Genomic DNA, 22,076 nt, shown 5'->3' with positions numbered 1-22,076 from the left:
CATTTTGTCTAATGACTAATGTAATGTGAGGAAAGAGGAGGAGTTGCTCTTGGTGAAAAAAGCAAAGATGATTATCAACCTACTCTGTACTTACCCTCAACTCATTTTAGCATTTAGCATTTTAGCATCTTTTGGTTTTCTGGCCAGCTCACAAAGCTACAAACACCCACTTTACACCACCTGCTCATTCACCACCAATTAGCTAAATGGACAATTATTTTTCTCAGGAGGTGGTGGTGACCAAAGTTGAGCCTATAGTGAACTATAGTGAACTCTAGTGAACTTCATTGAGGGCCCAAAAAACATGTCTCCAAATGAAAGCTAATGTTGCTCTGTGTCTGCTGGATGTGTTGTTTCCATTTCTCAAGAAGCAAAAAAACTAATTAATGCTGCTTTAAAATAATAAAGACTGTAAAAAAAAATAAATGCACGCATGTCAAACTTACTATAAACCATAAAAATGAACACTTGGAGACAGAAACCATCTTTGGGAAAGATAATTTAACATGTACTTGTGACATTTTAGTTTGGCCCATTTCCCATCTACTGACATGGAGGGGCGGGGTTTATGACCTATACAGTAGTCAGCCACCAGGGGGCGATTCAAGTGTTTTGGCTTCACCTTCAGGGAGCTGTCATGGGAATTACTAACAGAAAAAAAACGCTCCCTGACAGTGATAATTTCATAATCACTGTAGCAGGATGTGAAACTGATTCACTGGAAGATGATTTGTAAAAACAATTTTAAAAATCGTACATTTACAAATTTTGTGAGACAATGAGATAATCCAGAAAACAAACACACTTTTAAAGAACAATCTGCACATTTGCATATCTATTACTTCTTAATGACACAAATAGTGGGTTGTATTGATAGAGGAGTGTAAATGTCCTTGTTTTCGTGCAGCGATGCAGATTAGATCTTTGCTTTCTCTGACTTCCATTAAAACCCCGCTCTGTAGGGATCCATCTTGTTCAATAGATTTGACTTGATGGGCGAGCTTTTTGAATTAAAAATGATAATCCACCGTCCCGGCTGACTTTTTCCCTCCCTCAAAATATGCAACTTGCGTCTCTGCACTGCTGAACTTCAAAATAACTTAAAAAGAAGTTGGTATTAATTTTCCTTCTGGGTGACAGAGAGATTGAGGTTATGAACTCTGCGGGAAGGAAATCGACCGTTTTTGTGTGGAAGTCAAGTTTGTTAAAGGGAGTTTGAAAGAGCAGAGACAATGCCCTAGAGGTCAAAGGTTACAGTTTGTTATACAGAGCCTGTCTGGGACACGGTGGGGGGTTTTTACTCCTCTATAAACTGCTGTTTTACATATTTGACATCAAGAATGTCTCTGTTGTGAGTGTTTTGTCTCTCTGTCTTTATTTTTTTTCTCCCTGTCCATCAGCTTAACATGACCAGAGACAGAAACAGCAGTGTGTGTGTGGGACTGAGCTCTGCAGGAATTCAGGATGATCCATCTGAAAATTACGATGACAAAATGACATCTGGAGCTGACAAGCCAGCCCAACACACACTCAAATATGTGTGTGTGTGTGTGTGTGTGTGTGTTGCATAGAACCACACACACACAGTCTGTCGTACTGATACGGTTGCCATTTCTTATCACTTAAGTCGTCTGACAGGCACGGAAGAAGAGACAGATGGAAAGAGAGATGGATAGCAATAAATACCAACGACGGGGAAGAGACAGAGTGATGGACGGAGAAAAGACGGGATTGACAGAAGACTGATAGATGGACAAATTTTCAGAGATGCTGGAAAAAAAAACATTCATGATACAGAGAGAGAAGAGGATAGTGAACCCTCACAAGCTTGTTTTTCACCCTTCATCTCTCATCATCTTGGATATTTGAGGACTGGAAACTGGAGTTCAAACGTTTCGTAACATCCTCTGCTGAAGGAAACCATCTGCTGGAGAACTGAAGACGACAGAAGAAAATCTACAACACCTCCTCTGTGATTTACCTCATTGTTCCACACAGCGTTTTAATCATGGAGAAATGACAGGATGAGAGTCTGTAATAGACAGGGACATTCACCAGGCCAAAGCAAAAACAGGGAGATAAAAGACTCCCCGGGGGGCGCTGCAGAGGTGAAGGGGAGGCTGTGAGGTGAATTTGGGTTAAGCTTCCCTGGATATTAGCACCTCTGATGCTTCAGAACTTGCCTGAAAATTGTGACATTTTTAAGTTTTCTTCAGTATCACAGTAATCCAGTGATAGCTGTCTGTACATCCATGACTACACTGTTAACAGGAAGTGATAATAGATAATTTGGCTACTTTTTAAAGGTCTCATATTTTAGAATATGAAATGTCCATGTCTTTTTTTATTATAAAGCAGGTCCAGGTTCTATATTAATATTGTGAAAGCTTTAAAGGACTCAATCTACAGAGAAATGCACACAGGCTGTACTGTATTTTCACACAGAAGTCAAATGAAAAATAAAAAAAAAAGCAGAAAACCTCAGAGATCCACTTTAAAATCAAAGATGTTGTCTAGTTCAACAACTGTGCATTATGTTGAGCACTGGCTAGGTGACTGCAGACAGAGAGGGAGTGCAGTTCTGCACTGATCACTGACAGATCCATTCATCAAGACAGAATTTTAGCACTGGAATCAGCAGGGGGCTAATTACTTCCCAATGCTTCCTCATACACTGTGCACTGAGCTAATGTGTCTGGTAAAAAAAACCTTTAGGAGGCTTTTTTTAAACTTAAACTCAAAAACATCCACAAAGTGCTGCAAACAGCCTGAAGCACAGTGTGCTGTGTGGCACCTGATGTCTTACACAACACCACCAACACAGCAGCCAAGCAAACAGATATACTGAGGTCACAGGTCCAAGCTCGCCCACTATAACCCTGTGGCCCGCAAGAAATGTTTGTCTGAAAACCATAACTGTTGCATTTATTAGCTTAAAACAACCATATTATATATTTATAATAATAATGATAATAATAATCTCTCAAATGCCAATGCCAATGTGCAAAGTATTACCACCTGAATCTGCAGCTCCCCTTTATCATGAGTTTCGGCTCATTGTTTATCTGTCAGGACACTTTACTGTTCTGCTTCACTCTCTCTGCTCTAATAACGCTGCAGCAGCTGCTTTCAGAGAAGCAGCTGTAAAAAGCCACTGTCCACTACCTGCTCAGCAGCAAACACCTGTAGGTTGAATTTGGGTAAACCCTATAAAAGGTGATTGACTCCCTTTACACTGCCAAATGAGTTTGCCAGAGAGGACACACACAACTGCAGGGAGCAATGGGTCCGTCGCGCCTCATCCCCAGGTCGGTGCTCCTGTGCTCCACTTCCTTCAACGATTGTGTGTTTTTAAAACTTATTCAGAATCAGAATCAGAATCAGAATCAGGTTTATTGCCAAGTATGTTTTCACGTACAAGGAATTTGTTCTGGTGAATGGTGCAGAGCGCACCAAAGCCTGCAGCTCACTCTTTCATCCCAGTGTAGCTGCAGTGTTTCTGGTTTAACAGCACCGGGCTGGGCAGGTGACAGAGCACAGTGTAAAGGAGCTCACTCGGGTGTTTACATCAATACTGATCGGAGCTGATAAATACCCACATCTACTATTCTTCCATTGCTGACAAAAGCCCAGTGTGAGCGGGTCTCAGCAGGTTTTTTCTGTCCAGTGGAAAAGGGGCTTTAGAGAGCAGCTGGTGAACACAGTGGAGCATTTAGCAGCCAAAGAGCCAGATATTTCCCTCAGGAGCTGGTGGAGACCAAAAACAGAGCTAAAAGAGAGGGAACACTGGACTGAAAAGTCTGTTTATTGTAGGTTTAAATAAAGTTACATAAATAAAATGATTACCTGCTATAATTCTGTCTAAGAAATGCTTTATTTTATAATTTAACTTTATTATTTTTTTGCCTAAAAACTGTGAGATTTAAAGATGCTGGCTTCAGGATTCAGCCTTAAAAACATTTAGGTGTAATTATTAACCATTTACTCTTCATCAGGTGGAAGCAGAAATCAGAGACAGAGGATATGTTGGCATGTGGTGTGTTTCTCAAAGTTTCTGAACAGCTTCTTTTCATCACTGTGAAGCAGCACAGCCAACGGAGGCTTCTTCACACATTGAGTGTTCACTTTTATTTCCTAAATCTGGAGAAAGCTCAGTTTATCATCTGCGCTGTCTGCTCTAAATACGCCGCAAATTTCAGCAAACGGTGGAGACAATGTGGAGACAAAATGGCACCGATGACACTGCTCAGTTTTTATACCAAAATATTTTTAATGACACTGATTCAAGTGAATTGGCAGCGTGTGGAAACTTTTTTATTTCCTTTGTCAGATTTCAGCACTCCACAGGAAAACTTCCACACTGACACATTTCTGATAAAGTGCTTTGCTCAAAGGTCCAAGGGAAAGTTTTCCTTTTTCCACTGCCCTACTTTTCCTCCTGTTCCCCACTTAACATGTGCAGCCAGTTCCGTGTGTGTGTGTGTGTGTGTGTTTTTCTACATGTGTTTGTGTTTGGGCAGTTTCATCCTGGCCCCCCCATAAGGGTTCCTAATGACCAATTTACATAATTAACACGCTGAGGCATGGCAGGCTGCCTCTGCTTCGGTGACACTCTCTCACACACACACACACACACACACACACACACATGGATTTAGTTGTGTGAGGCTGACTCCAGGCCAAAAACTCTCCCCTCCTCTCTTGGCTTCTCTTCCTCCTTTGACTCTTGTTGTCAATATTCAAAGTATTTACTGAGTGTTTGCATCTGAAGATCCCCCAGTGCTGTAAGATTTTAATACTTTATCTTCATAATAAGAAAAAAGATAGAAACATGAACATAAAATCCATAACACAACACTCAATATGAAAATCACACAACTCAAACACACTGAGATCATTATAATGAATAATTGAGCCACCTCACCTGGCACACAGACCTCCTCTACTGACATCAAGAGAGTTTATACTGTTTCATGAAATAATATATATATATGGATTTATCAATTAATTAAACCATTGTTCACAAAATAAAGTAATTAGAAGATGAGAGGATCACCTTGTCTTTAGGTTCAACACTGAACACTAGAGCTGCAGCACTTTTAGGGTCCCATATTTTACATATTCTGGTGTTTATCCATAAGAAGACATATTTGTGGTTTAAGTAAATGTAGCTGTACTTCACTGGGAGCAGCAGGGGCCCATTACAGTGCACAGGGGTACAGTGCTGAGCTGGAAATCTCATGCACACATTCCCCGTCTCCCCATCAGCTCTGCTTTGTGCGCAGTTTAATGCCAGCAGACCAGGCAAACTAAATCAAACACGAATAGACAGGACGTATTAATCCAGCCCAGACTGTGAAAGGCTAAATCCATCACAAGGATTAGTCATAAAAAATGATTTACCCAACCCAATCAGCCCAATCTATGGCTGGGCAGCGGAAAATAAATATGGCTTCAGGCTGAAAAATAAATATGTAGAACATCAATTCAGCAGAATGAAATTCACCTACAGTGTGTTTATTTGGGAGACAAATATTTTTCACTGCTGCTGGTTTCTTAACCTTTCTTTTTTTTTTTTTAAGAGGTGAGAGAACATTTTAACTATAAAATATACAGATGTTTTAAAATCTCAATTCATAACAAATACACTATACACTCACCATTAATTGCGTATTTAATCAGATGTTGAAAAACAAAGTTTGCAGTTGCTTAATTTCACCATCATTTACTGTGTTGCTCTAAAATCCACATTAAACTGGATTAACAACTGTGAAACATAGAAAAGTTGCATTTTTCCTTCAGCTTCAGCTGCATATGAATCATGGAGGTGAATTTGGAGAACTGAAAGTTTCAACACATCTGAAATTCACAGGCTGATTATTCCTGAAATGGTCAATAATTACTGATTTCTACAGGCAGCTGCGCATCTCAAGCAGTGAGACTTTAAAGCTTAGTGATGTTTATTGAAAGAAAAGCCACAGTGTCTGGGCTGGTAGAAATCTTAATAAGATCATCAGGAAACTAACAACCTCTTCAGTCAGTCTTCATGAATCTCTGGACACGGTGTGCAGGTGAACTTTGGCATCATATCTACATATAGAGCACCTGCTCTTCTTGTTGTATTTCCTTTTGGGCCAATAAAGTATCTAGTCTCTCTTTTGATTGGCCGACTATTCTCTGAGGGATTGAATAAAATATAGCAGATTTAATCTAAACATTCAGAGAAACCAAATCCTGCAAGTTTGGATGGTGGTTCCAAGTGGGCGGGGCTTGAAGTGTGGCTGAGGGCAGTGACTGCTTTGTTGTGACATCACAAAGTTCCAGAAGTCCTGACGGCTGGTTTTAAGGCTCAGTTTCTGAATACAGGCTGTGTGCATTTCTCTGTGGACTGAGGCTTTGATACTTTCACAGTATTAATGTAGAACCTAGACCTGCTTTATAATCACAAACACATGGACATCTACCTTTAGACTGTGTGGAACTTTAAGGCCGAGTCCTGGGTTCATTTCCAGTCCAGGCCTTTGCTGTCTGTCGCCCTCTGCTACACTGGCCCAAAAAGCAGGACAGTTGCTTGAAAACACTTGATAACATCTTTTAAACGCTGAAATCTTACTAAGCATGTGTGAACTCTGACAGCTCTATTCACACAAGCTGACGCTGAATGTTTGTCTTCACCATCATCGCTCTAATACCTCAAAATTAAAGCCTGCAGTTTATCTCGAACACCATTTTTCAAAACCCAATCACGATTCTAATCTGCTGCTTCGCCTTTGTTTTGTTTTCCGTCTCTGTCACTAACAGCGTCAGTCAGTCTAACTGCTGATTTCAGATCACCCCCCCCAGATCATCATTTCCTCAGACTGATAGTTTATGAAAAGGTAACCGGTGTCGACACAAATACAATTCAATGAGGAGGAAAGAGGGAATGCTAATTCACCTGGGAGGACTGAGAGGGTGTGTGTGTGTGTGTGTGTGTGTGTGTGTGTATGTATTGACTCTCACAGTGAGGGGTGTGTCTGGTGTTGTATTTCCAATCTGTGGTCTGAATAGTGAGTCCGAGAACACACTTGACTGCTGTAATGAGGTACTCTCAGTGCTGTGTGTATGTGTGTGTGTAAACAGACTGAACCCAGAGCATTATGGGTACAAAGGGAGGGGGTGAAAGAAAGAAAGAGTGAAGGAAAAAGATAAAAGTAAGAAAACTCCAGAGTGCTGAAAGAAGAACAAGAATCCCTGGAGTTCCTCCCTCCTCCTCCTCCTCCTCTCCCCTTTTTCTCCCTTTTATTCCTCTTTTCTCGCCTGTACAAACATTCTCCCGCCCTTCTTCCCGCTGCCTCCCCCTCCTCTTCATCCCGCCCCCCCTCTTTTTCAGCTGCCCTCTTTATCTTCTCGTCTTCCTCCTCATCTTTCTCCCCACTGAAACACAAAACCCTTGTAATCCTCCTGATCCCGGCCTGTCCGGAGGGGACAGGAGGAGACACGAGCGGGAGACAGAGTCTGAAGAGGATGAACGGGGAATGAGGTCGTTACTCCACCAAATATCTCTGATTGTATTCCCTATTTATGTCTATTGATTTATTCATCATTTACAAATTTTGCTCTATTGGGTCAAATTCCTGGTTCCCATGCAAGAAAAGAAAAGATGTTCAATAAAAGCTCTTTTCCAGCTGAGATTCCAGCTCTTCACCCAAACATCATGTTGTTCTGTCATCATTTCTGCTCTGACATGAAATAATCTGCAGTTAAGCAGCTGCAACCAACCATCTTAAGGCTTTTATTGTGAAGCATATGCAGCTTTCTGTAGCCTACCTAACTTTGTTAAATAAGCTAAATAAGATGATTTGAGGGCGGCACAGCAAGAAGGTCATGGGTTTGATCCAACCGGCCGACCAGGGCCTTCCTGTGTGCAGCGTACCTGCCCAGGCACTCACTTCCTCCACTTCCTCCACTTCCCCCACTTCCTTCACTTCCTTCACTTCCTCCCACGAAGACACGCAGGTTAACTGCCGACTCAAAACTGCCTGCAGGTGTGAATTTGAGTGTGAATGGTTGTTTGTCTCTATATGTAGACTGGTAACCCCACGTCAGCTGGGACTGGCTCCAGCTCCCTGTGACCCTTAGAGGATAAGCAGTATAGTGAATGAATGAATGAATGAATGAATGAAATCGGAGCAGATGGGCCACCTCTACACTGCCATGGTAACATCTTTTACAGTTTCTGTTTGGATGAAAATAACCATTTAGACCTTTCAAGGAAAAACTGGAAAACACTTTTATTTCATCAGTTATGAAAACACTGTTAGAGAGAGAGATGACGACCAAAGTTACCAAAATAAGACAAGTAGTAACACACCTAGACTGACCTTTAAATAGTGGTAATAGAAGATATGGCCACAGAGTAGGAGGAGGGCCTTCATCATGACACATCAAACTTTTAACAAGACACCAAATTACACAACGTTTACTGTCTGATGTACGAAAAAGCTAAACAAAACACTGATCTTGAGGTTTTGTTGGTTTCTTTTTACAGGTTAAAGCTGCAGTTTTAAGCTCTAGCTTTGGTCTAACACACTGTAAACACTGCTGAGTGTTATTATTAAGGTAGAAGGTAGTGTAGCAGGTCCAAACTCTGTTTTCAGGAATCAATAATCGAACCAATTCCCTGGTTTTAAAGACTCAAAATGGATCAGATTCAAAACGGGGTCTTGATTTAGGCCTCTGCACTGGAGATTATATCATAGGGATTTTAGAAATTTCTATAGAGTCAATGTGATGGAAGCTTTACTGGAAATGTTGAGCAGTCAGACTCACATCTAAGGATTCACAACCACCTGTAGCCAGAAGGAGAAAAATGTTTCCATCCCGAGCTGTGAAGCCACGACCTGTCAAAGCAAACTCACTTTTTAAAAAAAGGCCTCTTACGCAACCAGTGACACACTGTTCGTCTTTAACCGAGGTCCTGCCCAGAGAGATGAGACCGCTGATTCAGAGAGAGGAGCTGTGACAAGAACAAAGGCTCCTCTTCCTCACTGTGAGGTTTTGGTTCACATCAGAGGAGCCCGGGAGAGTCTGTGAACGGCGAGCCGTCGAATCAAAGTCCACCTACTTTACTCTGCAATTTATTTCAGGCCGAAAGAGGACGGGTATTCGGCGGCAGACAAAAACCCATCAGAGCACAGCTATCAGGTGGCTTCAGGACACACACTCACACACACACACACACACAGTCATCTACTCGGTCGCTGATAATAAGAGTCTGTTAGCACTTCTTTTTTCAATCCAATCACGATGTGATTTAAAGGCAGCAAAGCGTCTCAGGCGACTCGAACTGTTTACATCACATTTTCTCCGGATGTCGCCGCCCGCGTTCACGCTGCTGTTGGTATGTTTTCTGCACGGCTGAGCGGTCACCTCCAGGCGCCACAGCTCTGCTGGCAAACTGTGATGTTAAGACTGACATCTCACACTGAGAGCAAATTTTCTTCTGCTGGAGAGGAGCCAATTCCACTTCTGGCAGTCGAGTTTTTAAGATTAGAGAACATAAGTAATAACAAAATAAACGAGGAGGAGAAAGAGAGTTTCATCTAAAAAAAATCTCAAGCTTTTATACATATAGGCTCAGAGCCTCTCTTCTGATTGGCTGACTGGCCTGTTGTCCCTAGAGCTCCAGAGAGAAGCCTGAGAGAGGAGATGTAAAACTACACACATCTTCTTATGGACATCAAAACTTCAGATAAAACCTTTAAGGCTGAGATAAAAGAACAATTCCTCACTTCTAGTCATTTTTCCAGCAAAAATCTGGAGTTTCATTTTTTTCAAATGTGAGAATTTGCTGCTTTTCTTTATCTTACAGAGCATTTAAGACGTCACATAGAGCTTTAGGAAATTGTGATCATGAGAAATTGTGAATTCTCTGACATTTTACAGAGCAAACAATGAATCTGTTAATCATGAAAACTATAACCAGGTTGATTGATAATGAAAATAACTTTTCTTGTTGTATATTCCTAGACCTGTTTTCCAGCATGGTCTTGAGACTTGCTGGATGAGGGATCTGGTCACAAACTGGTGCAGAAATGCAGACGATTGTTTGAAAGTAGACACAGGTTTGTTTTTAAAGATCCCAAATAAAACAGGAAGTGGAACTCCCCAAAATGCGAACGTGTGTTTTTGTTGGTGTGAAATTTGGAAATATGTCACTTTAGCAGTTGTTATTTCTGCAAGCCAACTTAAAATGACCCGGTATTTCTCCGCCTGTGGTGCAGCGACAATGTCCTGGATCCCACCTTCCTTTAAAGCTCTGATTGGTTCAGTTGCTTTCATAGCCGGGGGGGGGGGGTAGACATCAATGAGTACCAACACCAGAAACCCCCACCAGCCTTTTTTCTTCTTTACTGATTTTCAGTTAGGTTTATGCTTCAGATTGATTCGTCACTGTCTAATATCCCACCCCAAAACCTGTTTCAGCAGGAATTACACCACATCAGGGAGGTAATGATGGCATTTCATGGGACTTTTAAAGGGCTAACAAGCCAAAAAGTTCGAGAGTGCAAGATTTTTTCACAGGAAAACAGCATCCAAACACTGATTAAACCAAATTTACGACCTAAAACACTTTAATTTAACTGTGTCAAAGAGCTTTAACAGCATTGAGTTGGTTGTCAAAGACGTTTATAGACTTTCTCAGGACCTAGAAACACCCTAATGACAAAAACACAAAGGGACGGGCAAAGGGAAAGCACGTGTGGTTGGAAAATAATTGTCTGTAGTTGCACAATGCCAAAAAAATAAAGAGGCAGGAAAAAAACAGCAAACCCTGACAAGGAAGCAGAAGACAGTGAAATGGTTTAATTCAAAATGATGACAGTGAATGATTCAGGGGATCAAAATGATCCAGGAGATTAAAAATCCAGCCTGTAGCAAATATGGGGGTGAGGAGGCGAGATAGTAGGGTGGAAAAAAAACCTTTAGAAAGTAGTTTCATTATCTTACTCAATCCTTCCTGAAGCTTTTGGAAACAGTTTGAATAGTTGAACAGAGGAAGTACATTCTTGTTCGCATGCAGACACACACACTCACACACACACACACACAGATGTAGCTCTAAGGGAAGATCATCTTTAGAGAATAATTTTATTCTCTATTAAATCCTCCCAGATGCTCCTGAAGAATATGTGAATGGGGGGGGGGGCGCACCACACACTGCCGGCGTTCATGCTTCCTGATGAAGAACGAGACACTCATTTGTCACGGGCCACAGCCCAGTCGTACACACAATATACATGGGTTAAATCATGAACACACACACACAAATGCTGCAGGAGTTAGGAAACGTTCTGGAAGGACAAACGCAGCGTGGACACACAAACACACAGACGTGTGTGTTTGTAATTATCCTGATGCTTTTCATGTCACTTCACTTGATGTGTCTATGCTCTTTCATTGCATGTGTCTGTGTGTCTGTGTGTGTGTGTGCATGTGTGAGTGTATGTGTGAGTGTGTGTGTGAGTGTGTGTGTGTACTTCTACACTATCTCTGTGCTGTGACATCCTAGTTCATTAATTTTGACGTTGCTCTATAAACTTTAAACTCCTCACGGCTCCCGTGTGGCTCAACATGCCTCCATGCAGATCAAACTGAGCACTCATCCCAGTGTGTGTGTGTGTGAGTGAGTGTGTGAGTGTGTGTGTGTGTGTGTGTGTGTGTGTGTGTGTGTGTGTAAAGCTATGACCGCCACTGCACAGCATAAACAAACCTAAAATCATGAATTAGTCTGTCAGTCCTAATCAACTTGTCTCGACTGTAAAACGACAAAAAGTTCACGAGAGAAGTTTCTCAAACCAAAGGTGACGTCATTAATCTGTTTGTTTTAACAGCTTAAAACTCCGTATATTCAGTTTACAATGAAACAAACAGAGGAAATCATCACATTTCAGGAGCTGAAAAGAGAAAACGTTTAGGTTCCTGTTTAACAAGTGACTACTAACATGCTCATGTTTAACATGTTTAATGTTCACCATTCTCACTATCTTAGTTTAGCATGTTAGCACGCTAACGTTTGCGCAACCAGTCCTCCAACCTGAACAACCACACAGGTCGTTTTTTTCAACCCTCTGATGCGACCCACAGCAATGTCTCTGAAAATATTGCCCCTACGGCGGCAGGTGTAGCGGACCTTGCTTGTCATGGCTACAGTAATAAACACACAGACACAGAGCGGTGTACTTGCCATCATCGTCATGGTTACTATAATAACAGTGATGGCTTGGTTGGTGATTTGGGTTAAAATAAGTACTTCCTCAACATCAGACAATCTTTGTTGTCATGGTTACAATAATAACAGTGAACGGTCATGGATAATAGAAACAACATAAACTGCTCCGTCACATGGGAATCGAACACCGCTCTCCTGGGTCAGATTCATCCATCCACCCCAACCTCCTCCTGACGTGGACTTTGTCGCTCTATAAACTACGTCACCGCACTTTTCCCTTTGCTCCTGTCATCATTACTACAACCACTAGATGTTGCCTAGCAACAAAACCTAACTGTGGAGGATAGTAACCTGCTGCACAGACGACCTGTGGGTGACCTACAGTCTCCGTTTGCTAGTTAGCACTAAACTGAAAGTAGAGCTGAGGCTGATGAGAGTATCATTATTGTTGCAGGTATCTGATCATAAACTTTGAACTTTGACCTCCTGGTGGCAACACAGGAAGAGTCAGGATCACCAAAGTCACTGGGGCTCATCCTCTAAGGACCACGAATGACTGTGCAATCCGTCCAATAGTAGTTGAGATAATTCAGTCTGGACCCAGGTTCACCGAGCTGAAGGAGATGACTTCAAATTAAAGTAAAAAAATGTAACAACTGTCAATTTACAAAATAAAGATTAAAAACGATTAATTGATTCAGCACTAAAATAATCTGTCGTATTCTGTGAAATCAAGACAAATCAGGTCAACTGATCGACAGTGCGTCTGTCATCACGTCTTCTCTCTCATGTCGCCTAATGTTTGTCACATCACATCAGAAAACACAACAAAGCCGAGCGAGATGACAAGCGTCGCCTGTAACACACACTCCTCACACCGTCCAGTATACAAAGGTCAGCCAGTCTCTGAAGTCTAACGAGCTAATTAATGAGCTGCCAATCAAACATCAAAGGCGACACCCGGGGGGAGGGAAGCTGTCTGTATCTGGAGACCCTCCAAACCACATGACCACAAACAGGAAGAAGCACACAAACTCACTTTAATGAATCCTGAAGGACTGAAGATTGAGTGAAATCCAGACTTTTCTTTTCTGTCTCTGAACAGAATGACCAGCGTTTATAAGCAGAGGTTTCTGGGTTCTGCTTATGCTCTGTTTCCTAAACACAGCCATGTTTTTGTCCTAATACTCTAATGTCCCAGGACACCTGAACTACTCACAGATGACAGGGTAGCTAAAGGGCTCATATTTTACACTTATAATAACGGTCATCTCTTGGTTAGGTTTAGGAAAAGATGGTGTTTTGGGTTTTAATAAGTATTTCCTCAACATTAGACGATCTTTGTTGCCATGGTTACAATAATAACAATGAATGTTCATGGATGATAGAAACAACATATATATAATATGTTGTTTCTATACAATTCAAAAAGGCAAATACAGGACCAAAAGAAAAGGGATCAGTTTGTGGCTGAAAGCTCCAGAAAAATCTCAGTAAATCGACCTTGTTCTGAAAATACTGAGTCAAACTGCTATTTTCAAGTTTAATTTTGAAGCCAGTAAAGAATACACAGCCCTTATTGTTAACGCCCAGTCTATTAAACCATCATATTCTATTCAAACACACGTCATGACACAATATCACATGTAAAGACACACACACACACACACACACACACACACACACACAGAAACATGTTCCTGTGTGAGAGAGGCAAGAAAAACGTCACTTGTCATTTATTGTATCACTATGAGTCAGTAAAGCTCCGGCGAGATCTCAGAGAACCATATGTGGAAAACATTAAACCTGAACCTGTTGCTATGGAGCACACACACACACACACACACACACACACACACACACACACACACACACACACACACACACACACACAGAGTCCATTTTGAAAGTAAGAAATGAAGAGAATAATAGAGAAAGAGGCTGTGGAGAGCAGTGAAGTAAGCTGTTAAAGCCATCAGAGGCAGGGAGGGTCCCTGCTGTTGTCCATAAAAGCTTAAATGTAGCAGACAGCTTACAGAGTCTGCTTCAGTACTTTCCCTCCTCCTCCCCCTCCTCTTCACTTTTCACTTCTTCTCGTCTCCCTGGTCTGCAGCATTTCAAAAGTTCATGTATAATAAAAATGAGCTGCAGGTATTCACTGATTCAGCTCCTTCTGTGATCTGAGAGGAATCAAAGGAATGAAACGCTCGACTCTTGCTGGGCAACAACAAAGTACTGCCGTTGGAGCGTGAGCCCACAAGTCGGCAGTAAATATATTCAATGATAACCCAAAAAATAAAAAGAATATAAAAATATATATGTATTGACATCGGGGCGCACATCGGGGAATTTGATACAGGTCATGTAAACAGCATATTCTGTTTGAATGTTTTCCAAACTCAGCATTAGTGGGACATGCTGATATTACTCAGGTTTCAGGAGCATTATCTGGACATGTGAACAGATCATTCAGACTAAGCAGCTCAGCTGGAGTTTACAACCAGCTCTGCGCACTGTACAAAAACTGATCTGGTAACAGTTGACGAGGCTGGAGTAGAGATGCACGCTGAAAGAAAAAGCCCACATTTCTGGACAGAAGGAGAAACCCACCAGTTTTTAAACATTTTGAAAGAACTGGTTAAGTTGGAGTAAATCTGAGAAATCTCTTCATGTAAACAGCTGAACAGGGAAACCGTGTTTTTCAAAATAAGGCCAAAACTGGAATATTTTGTGCATATTTTTCAGCAAAGTCAGGGAGACTGACAGAAACTACAGACATGTATAACAGTTTGCTACGCTGCAGATCATAATGCTGCAGAGTACGTAACATGACGTACATTAGACCTACAGTGTAGTCAACACAAATCAAGTGAAGGAAACATGTGTTACAAGTGTTACTTAGAAGAATGAACCAGATGATCCAGTTACCAAGGGAAGAAGAAAACAGGAAACGTAAAAGATCATGTGTAACAGCAAAGAGACTTTTCCTACAGAAGCAAATTCAAGAAATAAAATGCATCTATGGAAGTTCGCTGCAAAACTGAGACAAACAGCGGGGCAACCTTTCTTCTTCTTCTTCTTCTTTGAGCCAACGCAGCGCAACTTGGAGCAGCTTAAAGAAAAGAGCATAAAGCTTTCCACCATGGTGAGAGACAGAAGCCACACTCTGCTGGCTAACACAGACAAGAAAATACTGAAAACCACACACGAGCATCCACTCACCCACGCCCTCCAGACACACAACAACACACACACACACTCACACACACTCACACACACTCACACAATGAACACACTAAAGTACAGGCAATGATCCTGAAACTATCCAATCTCACCGCACACACACAAACACACCACAGAACCAGTTGGCAGCTGATAAAAGTCTGCTCCGAGTCATCAACTTTGCCTTCTAAGTCTCTTTTCTCTTCCCTCTCGCTAAGTTGAGTTTTTATTCCTTCGCTTCTTTTTTTTTTCTTTCTTTTCTTTCTCGTTCTTTTCTTCTTTTTTTTTTTCCTTTTTGTTTTCCAGCTTTCATCCAGCTTGGCTTTCTTCTATCGATTTTAAATTTTTTCCAGGTTTTTCCATCGTTTTCAGATTTTCCTCCACAATCCATTCATCATTATTCTGGCGTCCAAGACTCTGTCTTTCCGTCCTTCCTTCCTTCCCTCCTTCTTTATTTCCTCCCATCCTTCCTTCCTTCCTTGCTTGCTTCCTTCCTTCTACTCATTGCGACAATATATTAATGAGCTGATTAAGGGGATATAATGAAAAAGATGGACACACACTGAGTTTTGGCAGGTCTGAGGAGATGTTTGCCATCTGTGCATGTGAGTGTGTGTGTGTGTGTGTACTTGTGCAAATTTAAAGAAAAAAATAGAGTTCGCTCAGAACCACACACCTCAAATTTCACGCAATGATACAATTCTGGGACTAAACCCAAGCACAACAGCCAGCCAGCCAGCCAGCCAGCCCTACACACACACACACACACACACAGCTATAGTAGTAGCAGACTTGGTGAGGTAAGTGTTGAGGTGTTGAAGAAGATTAATAGGGAAGTGAAGAAGAGACGATTTGATGAAGGATCTCTCCGACATCCATATGTCTTACAGTTTAGTTACACACACACACACACACACACACACACACACACACACACCGTAAACAGTTTACTGAACCTGTGCTGATATTAATTATTCACCACAGTTTGACTGATGTGGCTTTGGGAAGGTCAGTATCGATATTTTCTGGACCGAATCTACTGAGAGCTCATGTTTTGTACCGACATTCAATATTTTAACAACAGTGTCTGTGCAGCCATTTTTATTTAAACAAGTTGTTAAATTCTTATGGGACCAAATACATGAAAACAGAAACTCTCTGTTTTATTCATTGATCGCTCCTGAGAGTGAAAACAGAGGAAGACCGGAGGAAAAACCTGGACAACTAATCCCTCTGTTTGTATGTGGCCAAGACAGAAGCTGCTGCAAACCAATGAGCTGGACGGGTTTATGGACGTACTGGACTTTTGCATTATTGTCATCAAGTATCAATATATTGATGTAGTATTGGCTGATATTAGTTGATATCAGTTTATAGAAATTGAAATATAGCACATTCAAAAATGTGTGTAAAGTTATAATCCTTAAGATTTAAATGATTTTGATGCTAATGATGGTTAGCATTTTGTTTTAGCTTTTTATTAATGAGCATTTCTATTTTTACATAATGTAATTTTCTTCTTCTATAGTTGTTTGGTTTATTTTACTGATATCAGCCTCACTGTTTAGGGTTCACTCTCGTAAAGCTAAAGCTACTGCTAATGCTAGCCCTGCATTTCCTGCTGCTGCTTCACATTAAAAGCATTCAACTCGCAAATCAAGGTGTGGCTTTTATTGTTATTCTTGTTAGTGCTGACCACTTATCAAAACCAACATTTAACATTATTTTTTAATGGATCAGTTTAAAATCTGTGATGAAATAAGAAGCAGCAGCCGGATGAAGATGAAGATGAAGAGCTGCATAGCAACCAGTTTCACTGTGTCCTGCTGTTGAATGGAAAAGTGTTTCCATAAAATCCCCCATAAATTCAATACTGTTCTGCCCCTATCCTCAAACTGTACAATAACCTACCTACAACCTGACTTTAGAAAAGCTGATGCTAATATTTTAGGATTGAAACTGCTCACAGATGAAAATGTCTATCCTCTAAATATTCCACTGAAAACCCATCCACACACGTCAACTAACACCCTGAGAATTTCGCTCCTGACAGTGAAGAAAAACGCTTCAATTATTTGAAAATCATGAAGCATTTAGTCATTAATGAGGAACTCAGACTCACCTCTGGAAAACAGAGCTCACATCTGACTGACAACTGAAACTGAAAAGCTAAAATGACACAGAAAAGACAGCAACACAAATGGGTCAAAAAGCTTGGTGTGCATACTTTTGCATCGTGTCTTATATAATAAGTTGAAATATCTTGTTCCTTTAAATCCCTTTTCAGTTACATAATGCATGTGTAGTATTTTCAGTGCCGTCAGTGTCAGCCTGCTCCGGTACAGTTCTGTCTTCATCAATGCCACAGATGTTGCTGTAAGACATTTCACTTACACACACTTTGCATTCATACATTCAACCTGATGTGTTGAACCTGCTAACGTGCCTTTACATAATAATTATATTCTGCTGTTCTTCGCTGTAACATATCACAGCTTTCCCAGGGGGCCTACATTTAATTTCTTTATGCATGTATTGCTTTAATAGCTGCTGCACGGGGCCCCTGCGATCCACCCTGAGGCCCCTGTTGGCCTCAGCCTGAGAGGAGGTCTCGTCTAGCCTCACAACCCCCTGCTGGAACCATCTGCTGGGCTTCTTCTGTAGCAGCCGGCCTCAGGACACACAGCGCAGCGGGGAGTTGATGAGAAAAGACTCACTGTGAGTTTTTACTGTTGCTCAAAAGTGTATCTGTTTGGGTTTATCTGTGGAAATCATTCTGAGCTTTAAAGGCTGAAGACTGAGGCACTGAGCCGAGTCAAGTCTCAAGTCTCAGTGAAGTCTTAAGACTTGTTAAAACAAGTTTTAAGTCAACTCCCATGTCACTGTGGATAAGTCCAAATCAAATACTAAGTCTTGTCAAATAAAGTCTCAAGTCAGCTGATACAAGCCCGAGTCATGTCTCAAGTCTTGTAAGATGAGTTCAAGTGAAGCCTTAAGACTTCTTAAGTCCAAGTCAAATGTTAAGTTAAAGGCACAAGTCAACCGGGACAAGCCAGAGTCATTTCTCTTTTCAAAAGTAGTCTCAAGTCAATCTGGACAAATCAAAGTCGTATCAAGTCTTGTTAAAACACGTCTAAAGTCTATGTTTCATCAAAACAAGTCTCATATCAAAACCCAGGTTTTGTTAAAGTAAATCTCAAGTTAGTCGAGACAAGTCCAAGTCAAATATCAAGTCTTGTCAAATTAAGTCTCAAGTCAACCGGCCAAATCCAAGTTCTCTCAAGTCTTGGTAAAACAAGTGTAAAGTCAACCTATGGCTCATTAAAAAAAGTCTCAAATCAAAACTCAAGTCTTGTAGCAAGTCTCATGATAGACGAGACAAGTCCAAGTCCCAAGTGAAGTGTGAAGTCACATCCCAAGTCAGTTATGAAATGAAATTTCTTGTCAAGACTTATCATGACAGTTGGAGGATGAATGTAGACAAGGGAACATATTTCCTCATATGATGAGGGTCTGCACGGTTTTTCAGGAAGAAAGAGATCCTGACTATCAAAATAAAAGGACTCATCAGCTGTAGGTGGTACACCTCAAATACCACAGAGGGATGAATGATTTGACGCTGAGAAAGAGATATCATAAAACTCACTCATCACAAAAACACACACACACACACACACACACACACACACACACACACACACACACACACACACACAGACTCTTGTATTTGCTTTCATAAGATTTGAGAAAGTGACAAGCTACAAGCTCCCATGGAAGGCTGAGAAAATAAAGCAGTTTATAGGAACAAGACCGATTAAAAAAAAAAACATAACAGAGGGGAGTGAGAGATTGAGAACATGGAGGCAAGAGGGAAATAGTGATGGATGGAAGACAGAAGGGGAAGTGGAGGAAAGACACACACACACACACACACACACACACTGGCGTGACACACTTTAATGTGAGTTGGCAGACTGTGAGCGGACAGAAGCACTTCATAGAAACCAGCCATTCTGATAAGATGACCATTCAAATCAACCAGTCACACTGGGAGGTTTCATGTTCGACAGTGTGGGTTTCTGACGGCCCGCAGCAACGCGTTTAGACTGAAACTTTCATAGAAACTGTTTGTGAAATGTTCAGTGTTTCTCCCCCTGAAAAACTGGAATCTCTGCAGGATGGAAAAACCTCCGAAACAATATACAATGTTTACTCATCTGAGGTTATGAGCTGCGAAAGAAAAAGCCTTAAATGGCCAAAACAACCCTGCAGTCAGTCTGCAGGCAGTAACAGAGACGAGGCATTACAGCCATTACCGTGGTAGGTAATCTGTGTGCACGTACTCGATCTTCCTGTGTGTGTGGTAGAAGTCTTCACAAGCCCTGAAAATGTGCAACAGACGAAAAAAAAAAGACACAAATCAAAGATGTTGACTGTCTCTCCACATTAAGAGTACATAATAATGTAAAGAAAGGCTGATGATGCAAATGCATGCCAAATGACTTCTTCCATGCTACGGCTGCCTGGCATATAAATGTCTGAATACAAAGATCCCCATAAGGGGGAGAAGAAGTGTCTCCTCGGGATTTATTACAACTTATGTGCAAAAAAAAAAACAGCAGCCTCAGTGAGAGTGGAGCCGACTACGGCTGGGAGAAATTCAACATAACTACCTCCTGGTCTAAAAGCAACGCTATTAAATCCAACTGACTCCACGGTGGGTCAGTCAGCACAGACTCGTATTGTGCAGCCAAATATTCTTCAGATGCAAAGTTCTGGAGGAAATCCTGACGTTTCCAAAGATATATAGCATCTCAGGCTGAAATTTGTGTATGAAATGATGCACAAATCATCCAGAATATTTCTATTTGACAGACTGGTGCAACCACAAAAAACATGGAGTCTTATACCCAAGCTTCTTATACCTTATACCCTTTCATAGATATACCTTCCAAACCATAGAGGCCAGTGCATGTTTTATGTTTACCTTTATATCGTACACACAAGCACCTCTACAGCGCAGGGGAAGAACTCAAAAGGCAAAAGTGTAACTCTTAACTCTGTCAAATTTGACATAGGAAACCCTGAACAGTGCTGGATGCCACCCAGAGTCAAGACGGACAAGAAAATGTGGACACACGATGAAGATTAAGATCAGGTCGAGACGCGTCTTTGAGGTTTTGGTGGATCTGGCCTGAAGACCTGAGAGGTGTATTTGTGTAAAAGGGATTATTCTAATCCCTTCAGGCTTAACCTCCAAACTCCTCATCCCACATGACTGAAGTCCCAGTAGCTTTGTCTGTGCTATAGTACCATCTCTATCTGCACCTTTGACACTGAAATCAGGACATTTTTGTAAAGTGAGACATCTTGTCCAGTTCATACTCTCTCAAAGGACTGTTTGAGAGTTAAGACTTGGTTTTAGGGTTAAAGTTAGACTTGAGTCAGGCTCTAACATCCAAGTACAGAATTTTTCTACTGCACTATTACAAGAAAATAATGTTGTGGTGTTTGTGTGTTAAAGTTATTACAACAACAGCGTCATAGAGTTGAGGTGGACGTAGGAAAGCAATATAATAGACAGAGTAGACAGAGAGGTGTGTGTGTGTGTGTGTGTGTGTGTGTGTGTGTGTGTGTGTGTGTAGAGTGTAATTGGCTGATATGTGAGGAGAGTGTTTGTGGGGGGGGGGGCACAAAACCTCAGCAAGAATTCATCTTTTCAGAAAAAGGCCTGAAGCCTCCAATTAACCCCTTCACCCACCCACTGCCACACACACACACACACACACACACACACACACACACACACACTAAAATATGCACAAAAACACAGGCAGCTGAATCCACCAAAACAAACAGCCAATGGCGTTCATGGGAACCTACAAGTGTTTGTAATGACAGCTGAGGAGGAGAACGCCTGAATAATTAGCAGAGGTAACAATGGATGGAAAAAACAAAGACAGAGAGTGAAAGAGTGAACGAGGAAGTTTGAAATGAAAAGGGAAAGAAAACTGTAATTTTTCTACATTAAATGATTTTTTTAATGACAGGATTTCAGAATAAAAGTCAGAGGAAGCTGAAATCAATCCTCACCTGTTCAGTGTTTAGACCTGTTGGTCTCTGATGACATGAACCACCTCACGCTCCTAAAAGAAACACACAAAAAAAAAAAATTAGGGATTCGTAACTGGATCCACTGGTCATTCGATCTCTCATTCGACAGCTTTAATTTGCTGAGACTTGAAGGGATCGATGAGCGGCCCGAGGGGCTGCGCTCACATTACAGGTCAAAACCAGGTGGTGTATTAGTTACTGATTAGCCCAGAGAAACACTGCAGCACGTTTGGGTGGAGCCACATGTTGCAGGTTTCCAATGTCGACTCCGCCTGAGGAGTTTAAGAGCAACGATCCAGACTTTCCGTCAAACATCCTCATAATGAAACTGCTGCATTTTCATGTTTAACTGCTCTGGTTACCACATTGTTTTCCCACAGTTTAATGTGATGCTATTGTTAAACTTCACATTGTCACCAAAAGTAATATTAAGTTAAAAAAAAGGCTTTTCTCAGCTACTAATGAGGCTGTGGTGGTGTGACAGTGTGTGGGTGGTGGTAACAGGGTGGGGCTCCAACCAAGCAAT

At 41.4% G+C, this 22,076-nt stretch overlaps 1 protein-coding gene across 5 annotated transcripts in view; it reads right to left on the bottom strand.

The window, feature by feature from the left end:
- Positions 1 to 22,076, bottom strand: part of plxnb2a.1 (plexin b2a, tandem duplicate 1) — a 166,554-nt gene that overhangs the window by 78,974 nt on the left and 65,504 nt on the right. For 3 of the 5 annotated variants that reach the window (XM_071502764.1, XM_071502762.1, XM_071502767.1), the window contains one exon: positions 21,530 to 21,582. The gene's annotated coding sequence lies outside the window, so the exon portion shown is untranslated. Of the gene's footprint in view, positions 1 to 19,752; positions 19,819 to 21,529; positions 21,583 to 22,076 lie in introns of all 5 variants that reach the window. The other 2 variants (XM_071502766.1, XM_071502765.1) reach the window with 1 other exon arrangement.

The sequence above is a fragment of the Trachinotus anak genome, unplaced genomic scaffold, assembly GCF_046630095.1.
Source record: "Trachinotus anak isolate AG129_WGS33_773 ecotype Australia unplaced genomic scaffold, CSIRO_AGI_Tana_v1 ptg000018l, whole genome shotgun sequence".
NCBI classification, from domain to species: domain Eukaryota; kingdom Metazoa; phylum Chordata; class Actinopteri; order Carangiformes; family Carangidae; genus Trachinotus; species Trachinotus anak.
The sequence above is the reverse complement of the archived record's forward strand: the minus strand, read 5'-3'. Positions and strand labels throughout refer to the sequence as shown.